Genomic DNA, 19,841 nt, shown 5'->3' with positions numbered 1-19,841 from the left:
ATGAATATTTTCTCATCCATATATTTAGAACATATTATTTTTTCGATTTCATGATAATTCATCTGAAGAAAAAGTATTTGTAGTCACGCCCTGGTGAGAATCGGTACATTTTGACAGTAGCCATTTTGTTTGGTCATGTGATGTATCATGTGGCCGGCCAAAAATAGTTCCGTGTGCACGTGATGTTATTAAACAATGTGTAATACCGCTGTATGTTTATTAAACGGGTGATCTCTTCACGGATGAGTAATAACGGATTTAAGCATATAGGTACTTGGCTTTTTATAGAGTGAGCGAGTGAGTAAGTGTGTGAGTGAGTGAGTGAGTGAGTGAGTGAGTGAGTGATGAGTGAGTGAGTGAGTGAGTTGGGTTTAGCGCCGCTGTTAACAGTATTCCAGTTATGTCGCGGCGTCCTTTTACAGAAAACATTGAATCAATTTCTCCGGAATATTTGTTAGTCTTGGAAAGAACACACAATAGTAGCAAAAACCAACCAGTGTAGTTGGCTGTATTACGTGGAGCTTTACTATAATAATAATAATAATAATAAGATTTACAAATGAAGAATCACAATAACATTTGTATATTTTTATTGCTACTGTACATTGGCAGTAGCAATGCAATAGAGTTCAAAATCGAATTTTACAGTGAGCAAAAAAAGCAGACAGACAAAACTTCAATCCTTTACATTTCAATGTATTTTCCTGACCTATTATGTTTATGGGAAGAATGAGACCTAAAAAATGAAACACTGCTCACTATGTGTTTCATGTGTTCCAGAGTCCACTATATATGCATTAACTGTTTGGACGCTGTACAGAAACAGGGGCGGTCGGGTAGCCTACTGGTTAAAGCGTTCGCTCGTCACACCGAAGACCTGGGTTCGATTCCCGACATGGGTACAATACGAGAAGCCAGTGCCTGGTGTCCCCCGCCGTGATATTGCTGGAATATTGCTAAAAGCGGCGTAAAACCATACTCACTCACTCACTGTATGGAAACCATTCATAGTATTTCGGTACAGTACTTATCCGTAGCTGCACGAAATTATGATTTACAGCCCCGGAACACTTTCTACAAGACTGTATGACAAGAGGGATGACTTCAACTTTCCAACAGTCAACTTTCCCTTTATGTCCAGCAATATTAATATTTCTGCAGCTCCAGAGTTTGGTGCCTACATTTGAGGTACAATCGAGCATGCTCTTTCTACCAAGATTTCAAAGAGCGTCATGCGAGTCTTGCTCAGAAGTTGTTGAATCAAGGTTACAACATTCAAGGCCTCGGTAAAGCTTCCAAAAAGTTTTAGGGTATATGCATGTAGAGGACATTTCCAACTGTGATGCATCAGTGAAAAACATGATGCATGATACACTTCCCTATTTTGACTTGTACCATATGTTCCCGTACTTTTTCGGATGAACAACTGACTTGCCTTTACATGTGTTTGTGATGGGTGATACCGGTTGGGAAGGATACGCTCCCCTTTCCGCGAACACCTGATATCGTGACTGTTTGATAGTGATTCATTAACGTATGCTAATATGTATTTGGATTCGTTCAGTGAACTCTGCTTTTAGTAGAGACGTTGGATGATTATAGACAGATTTTGTCACAGTGGTTTTGGTTTGGTTTGTTGTTTAACGCCGCACTCAGCAATATTACGGCTATATGACGGCTGTCTATACATAATTGAGTCTGGACCAGACAATCCAGAGATTGACATCATGAGCATCGATCCACGCAATTGGGATACGATCACATGCATCAATCAAGTCACCCGACCCCGTTAGTCGCCTCTTCTGACAAGCACAGTCGCCTTTTGCGGCAAGCATGGGTTGCTGCAGACCTATTCTACCCCGGAACTTCACGGGTCGAGTCACAATGTGCGGTGTGACGTCATAACCTTGCCATGTTCGCTCCCTCTTCTTTAGGGGTGCGCATGCTGGCTTACGAAGTGGCTGTGATACACACGTTCTATGCCTGTCATATATACGTATGCCAGTAAAACATATTGTTGTGAACAAAAGAATGTACAAGCACACAAAACACCATTAATTAACTGTTTTTCCTGAATTGAAATCGACAACCGATTAAAAAAATGGAGTGAATCCACGCAGCTTCTCTCTAACTCCAAATGAAAGTAAAAGAGTTCGCGTTTAATTGTGATAGTGATTCATAGAGTTGGAATCATACAATCGACAATCGATTTCTTATGAATATGGAAATGTTTTTTTATGTAAACTTACTCTAATAGTACTGTGCGGGAAAACTACACGTTAACCCTAGTGGTACATTACAGCATCTGTGACATTTGTTAGCAATTGTGTTACTTTCATTGAGGGGGCACGGGTGGCCCAGTCGTCTAGGGCGCCGCGATTCGCTGTGCAGAGTCGCGTCCCTTGGGCACGCCAAAAAACCATGATTTTGGGCCCGAATCCCGGTTGGCCCCGATTATGTTTCTAGGTTTGTCAGCTCCATACCCGTGCTCGTGGGTTTCACCGAAGTGGTAAACGTCTGAGACCTGCATCACTTCGGGCTTTCCTCCCACATTAAGCTGACACGCTATAGAACTGGAATAATGTTAAAAGCGGCGTTAAACCCAACTCACTCACTCACTTTCATCGAATACAACACCAAGCAGAGTACTACTTTACCGTACAACACATCAGTAAGCGTAGATTTACTGGACAGGTATAAAACGAATTAACATTTATGATTAAGGTGCAATGTAGGGGTTTTACAGACCGCTTACTGCGGCAAAGGAGACAATACGTTAGTCATATTAGTGTGGTACATGTATATAATGTATAATAAGTATGGGTACTGTACAGGAGACAATACGTTAGTCATATTAGTGCGGTACATGTATATAATGTATAATAAGTATGGGTACTGTACAGGAGACAATACGTTAGCCATATTCGTGCGGTACATGTATATAATGTATAATAAGTATGGGTACTGTACAGGAGACAATACGTTAGTCATATTAGTGCGGTACATGTATATAATGTATAATAAGTATGGGTACTGTACAGGAGACAATACGTTAGTCATATTAGTGCGGTACATGTATATAATGTATAATAAGTATGGGTACTGTACAGGAGACAATACGTTAGTCATATTAGTGCGGTACATGTATATAATGTATAATAAGTATGGGTACTGTACAGGAGACAATACGTTAGTCATATTAGTGCGGTACATGTATATAATGCATAATAAGTATGGGTACTGTACAGGAGACAATACGTTAGTCATATTAGTGCGGTACATGTATATAATGTATAATAAGTATGGACACTGTACAGGGAAACAATACATTAGTCATATTGGTGCGGTACATGTATATAATGTATTATAAGTATGGGTACTGTACAGGAGACAATACGTTAGTCGTATTAGTGCGATACATGTATATAATGTATAATAAGCATGGGCACTGTACAGGAGACAATACGTTAGTCATATTAGTGCGGTACATGTATATAATGTATTATAAGTATGGGTACTGTACAGGAGACAATACATTAGTCATATTAGTGCAGTACATGTATATAATGTGTAATAAGTATGGGCACTGTACAGGAGACAATACGTTAGTCATATTAGTGCGGTTCATGTATATAATGTATTATAAGTATGGGTACTGTACAGGAACACAATACATTAGTCATATTGGTGCGGTACATGTATATAATGTATAATAAGTATGGACACTGTACAGGGAAACAATACATTAGTCATATTGGTGCGGTACATGTATATAATGTATTATAAGTATAGGTACTGTACAGGAACACAATACATTAGTCATATTGGTGCGGTACATGTATATAATGTATAAGTATGGACACTGTACAGGGAAACAATACATTAGTCATATTGGTGCGGTACATGTATATAATGTATAATAAGTATGGACACTGTACAGGGAAACAATACATTAGTCATATTGGTGCGGTACATGTATATAATGTATTATAAGTATGGGTACTGTACAGGAGACAATACGTTAGTCATATTAGTGCGGTACATGTATATAATGTATAATAAGTATGGGCACTGTACAGGAGACAATACGTTAGTCATATTAGTGCGATACATGTATATAATGTATAATAAGTATGGGCGCTGTACAGGAGACAATACGTTAGACATATTAGTGCGGTACATGTATATAATGTATAATAAGTATGGACACTGTACAGGGAAACAATACATTAGTCATATTGGTGCGGTACATGTATATAATGTATTATAAGTATGGGTACTGTACAGGAGACAATACGTTAGTCATATTAGTGCGATACATGTATATAATGTATAATAAGTATGGGCACTGTACAGGAGACAATACGTTAGTCATATTAGTGCGGTACATGTATATAATGTATTATAAGTATGGGTACTGTACAGGAGACAATACATTAGTCATATTAGTGCAGTACATGTATATAATGTGTAATAAGTATGGGCACTGTACAGGAGACAATACGTTAGTCATATTAGTGCGGTTCATGTATATAATGTATTATAAGTATGGGTACTGTACAGGAACACAATACATTAGTCATATTGGTGCGGTACATGTATATAATGTATAATAAGTATGGACACTGTACAGGGAAACAATACATTAGTCATATTGGTGCGGTACATGTATATAATGTATTATAAGTATAGGTACTGTACAGGAACACAATACATTAGTCATATTGGTGCGGTACATGTATATAATGTATAAGTATGGACACTGTACAGGGAAACAATACATTAGTCATATTGGTGCGGTACATGTATATAATGTATAATAAGTATGGACACTGTACAGGGAAACAATACATTAGTCATATTGGTGCGGTACATGTATATAATGTATTATAAGTATGGATACTGTACAGGAGACAATACGTTAGTCATATTAGTGCGATACATGTATATAATGTATAATAAGTATGGGCACTGTACAGGAGACAATACGTTAGTCATATTCGTGCGGTACATGTATATAATGTATTATAAGTATGGGTACTGTACAGGAGACAATACATTAGTCATATTAGTGCGATACATGTATATAATGTATAATAAGTATGGGCACTGTACAGGAGACAATACGTTAGTCATATTGGTGCGGTACATGTATATAATGTATTATAAGTATGGGTACTGTACAGGAACACAATACATTAGTCATATTGGTGCGGTACATGTATATAATGTATAATAAGTATGGACACTGTACAGGGAAACAATACATTAGTCATATTGGTGCGGTACATGTATATAATGTATAATAAGTATGGACACTGTACAGGGAAACAATACATTAGTCATATTGGTGCGGTACATGTATATAATGTATTATAAGTATGGATACTGTACAGGAGACAATACGTTAGTCATATTAGTGCGATACATGTATATAATGTATAATAAGTATGGGCACTGTACAGGAGACAATACGTTAGTCATATTCGTGCGGTACATGTATATAAGGTATTATAAGTATGGGTACTGTACAGGAGACAATACATTAGTCATATTAGTGCGATACATGTATATAATGTATAATAAGTATGGGCACTGTACAGGAGACAATACGTTAGTCATATTGGTGCGGTACATGTATATAATGTATTATAAGTATGGGTACTGTACAGGAACACAATACATTAGTCATATTGGTGCGGTACATGTATATAATGTATAATAAGTATGGACACTGTACAGGGAAACAATACATTAGTCATATTGGTGCGGTACATGTATATAATGTATTATAAGTATGGGTACTGTACAGGAACACAATACATTAGTCATATTGGTGCGGTACATGTATATAATGTATAAGTATGGACACTGTACAGGGAAACAATACATTACTCACATTGGTGCGGTACAAGTATATAATGTATTATAAGTATGGGTACTGTACAGGAACACAATACATAAGTCATATTGGTGCGGTACATGTATATAATGTATAATAAGTATGGACACTGTACAGGGAAACAATACATTAGTCATATTGGTGCGGTACAAGTATATAATGTATAATAAGTATGGACACTGTACAGGGAAACAATATATTAGTCATATTGGTGCGGTACATGTATATAATGTATCATAAGTATGGGTACTGTACAGGAACACAATACATTAGTCATATTGGTGCGGTACATGTATATAATGTATAATAAGTATGGACACTGTACAGGGAAACAATACATTAGTCATATTGGTGCGGTACATGTATATAATGTATAATAACTATGGACACTGTACAGGGAAACAATACATTAGTCATATTGGTGCGGTACATGTATATAATGTATAATAAGTATGGACACTGTACAGGGAAACAATACATTAGTCATATTGGTACGATACATGTATATAATGTATAATAAGTATGGACACTGTACAGGGAAACAATACATTAGTCATATTGGTGCGGTACAGGTATATAATGTCTAATAAGTATGGACACTGTACAGGGAAACAATGCATTAGTCATGTTGGTGCGGTACAAGTATATAATGTATTATAAGTATCGGTACTGTAGAGGAGACAATACATTAGTCATATTGGTGGGGTACATGTATATAACGTATTATAAGCATGGACACTACAGGAGACAATATATTAGTCATATTGGTGCGGTACATGTATATAATGTATTATAATTATGGGTACTGTACAGGAAACATTACATTAGTCATATTGGTGCGGTACATGTATATAATGTATCATAAGTATGGGTACTGTACAGGAAACAATACATTAGTCACATTGGTGCGGTACATGTATATAATGTATTATAAGTATGGGTACTGTACAGGAACACAATACATTAGTCATATTGGTGCGGTACATGTATATAATGTATAATAAGTATGGACACTGTACAGGGAAACAATACATTACTCATATTGGTGCGGTACATGTATATAATGTATAATAAGTATGGGTACTGTACAGGAACACAATACATTAGTCATATTGGTGCGGTACATGTATATAATGTATAATAAGTATGGACACTGTACAGGGAAACAATACATTAGTCATATTGGTGCGGTACATGTATATAATGTATTATAAGTATGGGTACTGTACAGGAAACAATACGTTAGTCATATTGGTGCGGTAAAAGTATAAAATGTATAATAAGTATGGGTACTGTACAGGAAACAATACATGAGTCATATTGGTGCGGTACAAGTTTATAATGTATAATAAGTATGGGTACTGTACAGGAAACAATACATTAGTCATATTGGTGCGGTACATGTATATAATGTATTATAAGTATGGGTACTGTACAGGAAACAATGCATTAGTCATATTGGTGCGGTACATGTATATAATGTATAATAAGTATGGGTACTGTACAGGAAACAATACATTAGTCATATTGGTGCGGTACATGTATATAATGTATTATAAGTATAGGTACTGTACAGGAAACAATACATTAGTCATATTGGTGCGGTACAAGTATATAATGTATTATAAGTATGGGTACTGTACAGGAAACATTACATTAGTCATATTGGTGCGGTACATGTATATAATGTATCATAAGTATGGACACTGTACAGGGAAACAATACATTAGTCATATTGGTGCGGTACATGTATATAATGTATTATAAGTATGGGTACTGTACAGGAACACAATACATTAGTCATATTGGTGCGGTACATGTATATAATATATAATAAGTATGGACACTGTACAGGGAAACAATACATTAGTCATATTGGTGCGGTACATGTATATAATGTATAATAAGTATGGACACTGTACAGGGAAACAATACGTTAGTCATATTGGTGCGGTACATGTATATAATGTATTATAAGTATGGGTACTGTACAGGAGACAATACATTAGTCATATTAGTGCGATACATGTATATAATGTATAATAAGTATGGGCACTGTACAGGAGACAATACGTTAGTCATATTCGTGCGGTACATGTATATAATGTATTATAAGTATGGGTACTGTACAGGAACACAATACATTAGTCATATTGGTGCGGTACATGTATATAATGTATAAGTATGGACACTGTACAGGGAAACAATACATTACTCATATTGGTGCGGTACAAGTATATAATGTATTATAAGTATGGGTACTGTACAGGAACACAATACATAAGTCATATTGGTGCGGTACATGTATATAATGTATAATAAGTATGGACAGTGTACAGGGAAACAATACATTAGTCATATTGGTGCGGTACAAGTATATAATGTAAAATAAGTATGGACACTGTACAGGGAAACAATATATTAGTCATATTGGTGCGGTACATGTATATAATGTATAATAAGTATGGGTACTGTACAGGAACACAATACATTAGTCATATTGGTGCGGTACATGTATATAATGTATAATAAGTATGGACACTGTACAGGGAAACAATACATTAGTCATATTGGTGCGGTACATGTATATAATGTATAATAACTATGGACACTGTACAGGGAAACAATACATTAGTCATATTGGTGCGGTACATGTATATAATGTATAATAAGTATGGACACTGTACAGGGAAACAATACATTAGTCATATTGGTACGATACATGTATATAATGTATAATAAGTATGGACACTGTACAGGGAAACAATACATTAGTCATATTGGTGCGGTACAGGTATATAATGTATAATAAGTATGGACACTGTACAGGGAAACAATGCATTAGTCATGTTGGTGCGGTACAAGTATATAATGTATTATAAGTATCGGTACTGTAGAGAAGACAATACATTAGTCATATTGGTGGGGTACATGTTTATAATGTATAATAAGTATGGGCACTGTACAGGAGACAATACGTTAGTCATATTGGTGCGGTACATGTATATAATGTATTATAAGTATGGGTACTGTACAGGAACACAATACATTAGTCATATTGGTGTGGTACATGTATATAATGTATAATAAGTATGGACACTGTACAGGGAAACAATACATTAGTCATATTGGTGCGGTACATGTATATAATGTATAATAAGTATGGACACTGTACAGGGAAACAATACATTAGTCATATTGGTGCGGTACATGTATATAATGTATTATAAGTATGGATACTGTACAGGAGACAATACGTTAGTCATATTAGTGCGATACATGTATATAATGTATAATAAGTATGGGCACTGTACAGGAGACAATACGTTAGTCATATTCGTGCGGTACATGTATATAATGTATTATAAGTATGGGTACTGTACAGGAGACAATACATTAGTCATATTAGTGCGATACATGTATATAATGTATAATAAGTATGGGCACTGTACAGGAGACAATACGTTAGTCATATTGGTGCGGTACATGTATATAATGTATTATAAGTATGGGTACTGTACAGGAACACAATACATTAGTCATATTGGTGCGGTACATGTATATAATGTATAATAAGTATGGACACTGTACAGGGAAACAATACATTAGTCATATTGGTGCGGTACATGTATATAATGTATTATAAGTATGGGTACTGTAAAGGGACACAATACATTAGTCATATTGGTGCGGTACATGTATATAATGTATAAGTATGGACACTGTACAGGGAAACAATACATTACTCATATTGGTGCGGTACAAGTATATAATGTATTATAAGTATGGGTACTGTACAGGAACACAATACATTAGTCATATTGGTGCGGTACATGTATATAATGTATAATAAGTATGGACACTGTACAGGGAAACAATACATTAGTCATATTGGTGCGGTACAAGTATATAATGTATAATAAGTATGGACACTGTACAGGGAAACAATATATTAGTCATATTGGTGCGGTACATGTATATAATGTATCATAAGTATGGGTACTGTACAGGAACACAATACATTAGTCATATTGGTGCGGTACATGTATATAATGTATAATAAGTATGGACACTGTACAGGGAAACAATACATTAGTCATATTGGTGCGGTACATGTATATAATGTATAATAACTATGGACACTGTACAGGGAAACAATACATTAGTCATATTGGTGCGGTACATGTATATAATGTATAATAAGTATGGACACTGTACAGGGAAACAATACATTAGTCATATTGGTACGATACATGTATATAATGTATAATAAGTATGGACACTGTACAGGGAAACAATACATTAGTCATATTGGTGCGGTACAGGTATATAATGTCTAATAAGTATGGACACTGTACAGGGAAACAATGCATTAGTCATGTTGGTGCGGTACAAGTATATAATGTATTATAAGTATCGGTACTGTAGAGGAGACAATACATTAGTCATATTGGTGGGGTACATGTATATAATGTATTATAAGCATGGACACTACAGGAGACAATATATTAGTCATATTGGTGCGGTACATGTATATAATGTATTACAATTATGGGTACTGTACAGGAAACATTACATTAGTCATATTGGTGCGGTACATGTATATAATGTATCATAAGTATGGGTACTGTACAGGAAACAATACATTAGTCACATTGGTGCGGTACATGTATATAATGTATTATAAGTATGGGTACTGTACAGGAACACAATACATTAGTCATATTGGTGCGGTACATGTATATAATGTATAATAAGTATGGACACTGTACAGGGAAACAATACATTACTCATATTGGTGCGGTACATGTATATAATGTATAATAAGTATGGGTACTGTACAGGAACACAATACATTAGTCATATTGGTGCGGTACATGTATATAATGTATAATAAGTATGGACACTGTACAGGGAAACAATACATTAGTCATATTGGTGCGGTACATGTATATAATGTATTATAAGTATGGGTACTGTACAGGAAACAATACGTTAGTCATATTGGTGCGGTACAAGTATAAAATGTATAATAAGTATGGGTACTGTACAGGAAACAATACATGAGTCATATTGGTGCGGTACAAGTTTATAATGTATAATAAGTATGGGTACTGTACAGGAAACAATACATTAGTCATATTGGTGCGGTACATGTATATAATGTATTATAAGTATGGGTACTGTACAGGAAACAATGCATTAGTCATATTGGTGCGGTACATGTATATAATGTATAATAAGTATGGGTACTGTACAGGAAACAATACATTAGTCATATTGGTGCGGTACATGTATATAATGTATTATAAGTATAGGTACTGTACAGGAAACAATACATTAGTCATATTGGTGCGGTACAAGTATATAATGTATTATAAGTATGGGTACTGTACAGGAAACATTACATTAGTCATATTGGTGCGGTACATGTATATAATGTATAATAAGTATGGGTACTGTTCAGGAACACAATACATTAGTCATATTGGTGCGGTACAAGTATATAATGTATTATAAGTATAGGTACTGTACAGGAAACAATACATTAGTCATATTGGTGCGGTACATGTATATAATGTATCATAAGTATGGACACTGTACAGGGAAACAATACATTAGTCATATTGGTGCGGTACATGTATATAATGTATTATAAGTATGGGTACTGTACAGGAACACAATACATTAGTCATATTGGTGCGGTACATGTATATAATATATAATAAGTATGGACACTGTACAGGGAAACAATACATTAGTCATATTGGTGCGGTACATGTATATAATGTATAATAAGTATGGACACTGTACAGGGAAACAATAGATTAGTCATATTGGTGCGGTACATGTATATAATGTATTATAAGTATGGGTACTGTACAGGAGACAATACATTAGTCATATTAGTGCGATACATGTATATAATGTATAATAAGTATTGGCACTGTACAGGAGACAATACGTTAGTCATATTCGTGCGGTACATGTATATAATGTATTATAAGTATGGGTACTGTACAGGAACACAATACATTAGTCATATTGGTGCGGTACATGTATATAATGTATAAGTATGGACACTGTACAGGGAAACAATACATTACTCATATTGGTGCGGTACAAGTATATAATGTATTATAAGTATGGGTACTGTACAGGAACACAATACATAAGTCATATTGGTGCGGTACATGTATATAATGTATAATAAGTATGGACACTGTACAGGGAAACAATACATTAGTCATATTGGTGCGGTACAAGTATATAATGTAAAATAAGTATGGACACTGTACAGGGAAACAATATATTAGTCATATTGGTGCGGTACATGTATATAATGTATAATAAGTATGGGTACTGTACAGGAACACAATACATTAGTCATATTGGTGCGGTACATGTATATAATGTATAATAAGTATGGACACTGTACAGGGAAACAATACATTAGTCATATTGGTGCGGTACATGTATATAATGTATAATAACTATGGACACTGTACAGGGAAACAATACATTAGTCATATTGGTGCGGTACATGTATATAATGTATAATAAGTATGGACACTGTACAGGGAAACAATACATTAGTCATATTGGTACGATACATGTATATAATGTATAATAAGTATGGACACTGTACAGGGAAACAATACGTTAGTCATATTGGTGCGGTACAGGTATATAATGTATAATAAGTATGGACACTGTACAGGGAAACAATGCATTAGTCATGTTGGTGCGGTACAAGTATATAATGTATTATAAGTATCGGTACTGTAGAGAAGACAATACATTAGTCATATTGGTGGGGTACATGTATATAATGTATTATAAGCATGGACACTACAGGAGACAATATATTAGTCATATTGGTGCGGTACATGTATATAATGTATTATAATTATGGGTACTGTACAGGAAACAATACATTAGTCATATTGGTGCGGTACATGTATATAATGTATCATAAGTATGGGTACTGTACAGGAAACAATACATTAGTCACATTGGTGCGGTACATGTATATAATGTATTATAAGTATGGGTACTGTACAGGAACACAATACATTAGTCATATTGGTGCGGTACATGTATATAATGTATAACAAGTATGGACACTGTACAGGGAAACAATACATTACTCATATTGGTGCGGTACATGTATATAATGTATAATAAGTATGGGTACTGTACAGGAACACAATACATTAGTCATATTGGTGCGGTACATGTATATAATGTATTATAAGTATGGGTACTGTACAGGAAACAATACGTTAGTCATATTGGTGCGGTACAAGTATATAATGTATAATAAGTATGGGTACTGTACAGGAAAGAAAACATGAGTCATATTGGTGCGGTAGAAGTTTATAATGTATAATAAGTATGGGTACTGTACAGGAAACAATACATTAGTCATATTGGTGCGGTACATGTATATAATGTATTATAAGTATGGGTACTGTACAGGAAACAATGCATTAGTCATATTGGTGCGGTACATGTATATAATGTATAATAAGTATGGGTACTGTACAGGAAACAATACATTAGTCATATTGGTGCGGTACATGTATATAATGTATTATAAGTATAGGTACTGTACAGGAAACAATACATTAGTCATATTGGTGCGGTACAAGTATATAATGTATTATAAGTATGGGTACTGTACAGGAAACATTACATTAGTCATATTGGTGCGGTACATGTATATAATGTATAATAAGTATGGGTACTGTTCAGGAACACAATACATTAGTCATATTGGTGCGGTACATGTATATAATGTATAATAAGTATGGACACTGTACAGGGAAACAATACATTACTCATATTGGTGCGGTACATGTATATAATGTATAATAAGTATGGGTACTGTACAGGAACACAATACATTAGTCATATTGGTGCGGTACATGTATATAATGTATTATAAGTATGGGTACTGTACAGGAAACAATACGTTAGTCATATTGGTGCGGTACAAGTATATAATGTATAATAAGTATGGGTACTGTACAGGAAACAATACATGAGTCATATTGGTGCGGTACAAGTTTATAATGTATTATAAGTATGGGTACTGTACAGGAAACAATACATTAGTCATATTGGTGCGGTACATGTATATAATGTATTATAAGTATGGGTACTGTACAGGAAACAATGCATTAGTCATATTGGTGCGGTACATGTATATAATGTATAATAAGTATGGGTACTGTTCAGGAAACAATACATTAGTCATATTGGTGCGGTACATGTATATAATGTATTATAAGTATAGGTACTGTACAGGAAACAATACGTTAGTCATATTGGTGCGGTACAAGTATATAATGTATTATAAGTATGGGTACTGTACAGGAAACATTACATTAGTCATATTGGTGCGGTACATGTATATAATGTATAATAAGTATGGGTACTGTTCAGGAACACAATACATTAGTCATATTGGTGCGGTACAAGTATATAATGTATTATAAGGATAGGTACTGTACAGGAAACAATACATTAGTCATATTGGTGCGGTACATGTATATAATGTATCATAAGTATGGACACTGTACAGGGAAACAATACATTAGTCATATTGGTGCGGTACATGTATATAATGTATTATAAGTATGGGTACTGTACAGGAACACAATACATTAGTCATATTGGTGCGGTACATGTATATAATATATAATAAGTATGGACACTGTACAGGGAAACAATACATTAGTCATATTGGTGCGGTACATGTATATAATGTATAATAAGTATGGACACTGTACAGGGAAACAATACATTAGTCATATTGGTGCGGTACATGTATATAATGTATTATAAGTATGGGTACTGTACAGGAACACAATACATTAGTCATATTGGTGCGGTACATGTATATAATATATAATAAGTATGGCCACTGTACAGGGAAACAATACATTAGTCATATTGGTGCGGTACATGTATATAATGTATTATAAGTATGGGCACTGTACAGGGAAACAATACATTAGTCATATTGGTGCGGTACATGTATATAATGTATTATAAGTATGGACACTGTACAGGGAAACAATACATTACTCATATTGGTGCGGTACATGTATATAATGTATAATAAGTATGGGTACTGTACAGGAACACAATACATTAGTCATATTGGTGCGGTACATGTATATAATGTATTATAAGTATGGGTACTGTACAGGAAACAATACGTTAGTCATATTGGTGCGGTACAAGTATATAATGTATAATAAGTATGGGTACTGTACAGGAAACAATACATGAGTCATATTGGTGCGGTACAAGTTTATAATGTATAATAAGTATGGGTACTGTACAGGAAACAATACATTAGTCATATTGGTGCGGTACATGTATATAATGTATTATAAGTATGGGTACTGTACAGGAAACAATGCATTAGTCATATTGGTGCGGTACATGTATATAATGTATAATAAGTATGGGTACTGTACAGGAAACAATACATTAGTCATATTGGTGCGGTACATGTATATAATGTATTATAAGTATAGGTACTGTACAGGAAACAATACATTAGTCATATTGGTGCGGTACAAGTATATAATGTATTATAAGTATGGGTACTGTACAGGAAACATTACATTAATCATATTTGTGCGGTACATGTATATAATGTATAATAAGTATGGGTACTGTTCAGGAACACAATACATTAGTCATATTGGTGTGGTACAAGTATATAATGTATTATAAGTATAGGTACTGTACAGGAAACAATACATTAGTCATATTGGTGCGGTACATGTATATAATGTATCATAAGTATGGACACTGTACAGGGAAACAATACATTAGTCATATTGGTGCGGTACATGTATATAATGTATTATAAGTATGGGTACTGTACAGGAACACAATACATTAGTCATATTGGTGCGGTACATGTATATAATATATAATAAGTATGGACACTGTACAGGGAAACAATACATTAGTCATATTGGTGCGGTACATGTATATAATGTATAATAAGTATGGACACTGTACAGGGAAACAATACATTAGTCATATTGGTGCGGTACATGTATATAATGTATTATAAGTATGGGTACTGTACAGGAACACAATACATTAGTCATATTGGTGCAGTACATGTATATAATATATAATAAGTATGGCCACTGTACAGGGAAACAATACATTAGTCATATTGGTGCGGTACATGTATATAATGTATTATAAGTATGGGCACTGTACAGGGAAACAATACATTAGTCATATTGGTGCGGTACATGTATATAATGTATCATAAGTATGGACACTGTACAGGGAAACAATACATTAGTCATATTGGTGCGGTACATGTATATAATGTATTATAAGTATGGGTACTGTACAGGAACACAATACATTAGTCATATTGGTGCGGTACATGTATATAATATATAATAAGTATGGACACTGTACAGGGAAACAATACATTAGTCATATTGGTGCGGTACATGTATATAATGTATAATAAGTATGGACACTGTACAGGGAAACAATACATTAGTCATATTGGTGCGGTACAAGTATATAATGTATTATAAGTATGGGTACTGTACAGGAACACAATACATTAGTCATATTGGTGCGGTACATGTATATAATATATAATAAGTATGGCCACTGTACAGGGAAACAATACATTAGTCATATTGGTGCGGTACATGTATATAATGTATAATAACTATGGACACTGTACAGGGAAACAATACATTAGTCATATTGGTGCGGTACATGTATATAATCTATAATAAGTATGGACACTGTACAGGGAAACAATACATTAGTCATATTGGTGCGGTACATGTATATAATGTATAATAAGTATGGACACTGTACAGGGAAACAATACATTAGTCATATTGGTGCGGTACATGTATATAATGTATTATAAGTATGGGTACTGTACAGGAACACAATACATTAGTCATATTGGTGCAGTACATGTATATAATATATAATAAGTATGGCCACTGTACAGGGAAACAATACATTAGTCATATTGGTGCGGTACATGTATATAATGTATTATAAGTATGGGCACTGTACAGGGAAACAATACATTAGTCATATTGGTGCGGTACATGTATATAATGTATCATAAGTATGGACACTGTACAGGGAAACAATACATTAGTCATATTGGTGCGGTACATGTATATAATGTATTATAAGTATGGGTACTGTACAGGAACACAATACATTAGTCATATTGGTGCGGTACATGTATATAATATATAATAAGTATGGACACTGTACAGGGAAACAATACATTAGTCATATTGGTGCGGTACATGTATATAATGTATAATAAGTATGGACACTGTACAGGGAAACAATACATTAGTCATATTGGTGCGGTACATGTATATAATGTATTATAAGTATGGGTACTGTACAGGAACACAATACATTAGTCATATTGGTGCGGTACATGTATATAATATATAATAAGTATGGCCACTGTACAGGGAAACAATACATTAGTCATATTGGTGCGGTACATGTATATAATGTATTATAAGTATGGGTACTGTAAAGGAAACAATACATTAGTCATATTGGTGCGTAAATGTATATAATGTATCATAAGTATGGGTACTGTACAGGAAACAATACATTAGTCATATTGGTGCGGTACATGTATATAATGTATTATAAGTATGGGTACTGTACAGGAAACAATACATTAGTCACATTGGTGCTGTACATGTATATAATGTATAATAAGTATGGACACTGTACAGAGAAACAATACATTAGTTATATTGGTGTGGAACATGTATATAATGTATTATAAGTATGGGTACTGTACAGGAAACAATACATTAGTCATATTAGTGCGGTACATGTATATAATGTATTATAAGTATGGGTACTGTACAGGAGACATTACATTAGTCATACTGGTGCGGTACATGTATATAATGTATTATAAGTATGGGCACTGTACAGGAGACAATACATTAGTCATATTTGTGCGGTACATGTATATAATGTATAATAAGTATGGGTACTGTACAGGAACACAAAACATTAGTCATATTGGTGCGGTACATGTATATAATGTATTATAAGTATGGGTACTGTACATGAGACAATACATTAGTCATATTGGTGCGGTACATGTATATAATGTATAATAAGTATGGGTACTGTACAGGGCAACAATACATTAGTCATATTGGTGCGGTACATGTATATAATGTATCATAAGTATGGGTACTGTAGAGGAAACAATACATTAGTCATATTGGTGCGGTACATGTATATAATGTATAATAAGTATGGGTACTGTACAGGAACACAATACATTAGTCATATTGGTGCGGTACATGTATATAATGTATAATAAGTATGGACACTGTACAGGGAAACAATACATTAGTCATATTGGTACGGTACATGTATACAATGTATAATAAGTATGGACACTGTACAGGGAAACAATACACTAGTCATATTGGTGCGGTACAGGTATATAATGTATTATAAGTATCGGTACTGTAGAGGAGACAATACATTAGTCATATTGGTGGGGTACATGTATATAATGTATTTTAAGCATGGACACTACAGGAGACAATACATTAGTCATATTGGTGCGGTACATGTATATAATGTATTATAAGTATGGGTACTGTACAGGAAACATTACATTAGTCATATTGGTGCGGTACATGTATATAATGTATCATAAGTATGGGTACTGTACAGGAAACAATACATTAGTCATATTGGTGCGGTACAAGTATATAATGTATTATAAGTATGGGTACTGTACAGGAATAAATACATTAGTCATATTGGTGCAGTACATGTATACAATGTATAATAAGTATGGGTACTGTACAGGAACACAATACATTAGTCATATTGGTGCGGTACATGTATATAATATATAATAAGTATGGACACTGTACAGGGAAACAATACATTAGTCATATTGGTGCGGTACATGTATATAATGTATAATAAGTATGGACACTGTACAGGGAAACAATACATTAGTCATATTGGTGCGGTACATGTATATAATGTATTATAAGTATGGGTACTGTACAGGAACACAATACATTAGTCATATTGGTGCGGTACATGTATATAATATATAATAAGTATGGCCACTGTACAGGGAAACAATACATTAGTCATATTGGTGCGGTACATGTATATAATGTATTATAAGTATGGGTACTGTAAAGGAAACAATACATTAGTCATATTGGTGCGTAAATGTATATAATGTATCATAAGTATGGGTACTGTACAGGAAACAATACATTAGTCATATTGGTGCGGTACATGTATATAATGTATTATAAGTATGGGTACTGTACAGGAAACAATACATTAGTCACATTGGTGCTGTACATGTATATAATGTATAATAAGTATGGACACTGTACAGAGAAACAATACATTAGTTATATTGGTGTGGAACATGTATATAATGTATTATAAGTATGGGTACTGTACAGGAAACAATACATTAGTCATATTAGTGCGGTACATGTATATAATGTATTATAAGTATGGGTACTGTACAGGAGACATTACATTAGTCATACTGGTGCGGTACATGTATATAATGTATTATAAGTATGGGCACTGTACAGGAGACAATACATTAGTCATATTTGTGCGGTACATGTATATAATGTATAATAAGTATGGGTACTGTACAGGAACACAAAACATTAGTCATATTGGTGCGGTACATGTATATAATGTATTATAAGTATGGGTACTGTACATGAGACAATACATTAGTCATATTGGTGCGGTACATGTATATAATGTATAATAAGTATGGGTACTGTACAGGGCAACAATACATTAGTCATATTGGTGCGGTACATGTATATAATGTATCATAAGTATGGGT

The sequence above is a fragment of the Haliotis rufescens genome, unplaced genomic scaffold (genome assembly GCF_023055435.1).
Source record: "Haliotis rufescens isolate VD_foot unplaced genomic scaffold, xgHalRufe1.0.p SCAF_13, whole genome shotgun sequence".
Classification (NCBI taxonomy): domain Eukaryota; kingdom Metazoa; phylum Mollusca; class Gastropoda; order Lepetellida; family Haliotidae; genus Haliotis; species Haliotis rufescens.
This window is presented reverse-complemented; position numbering follows the sequence as displayed.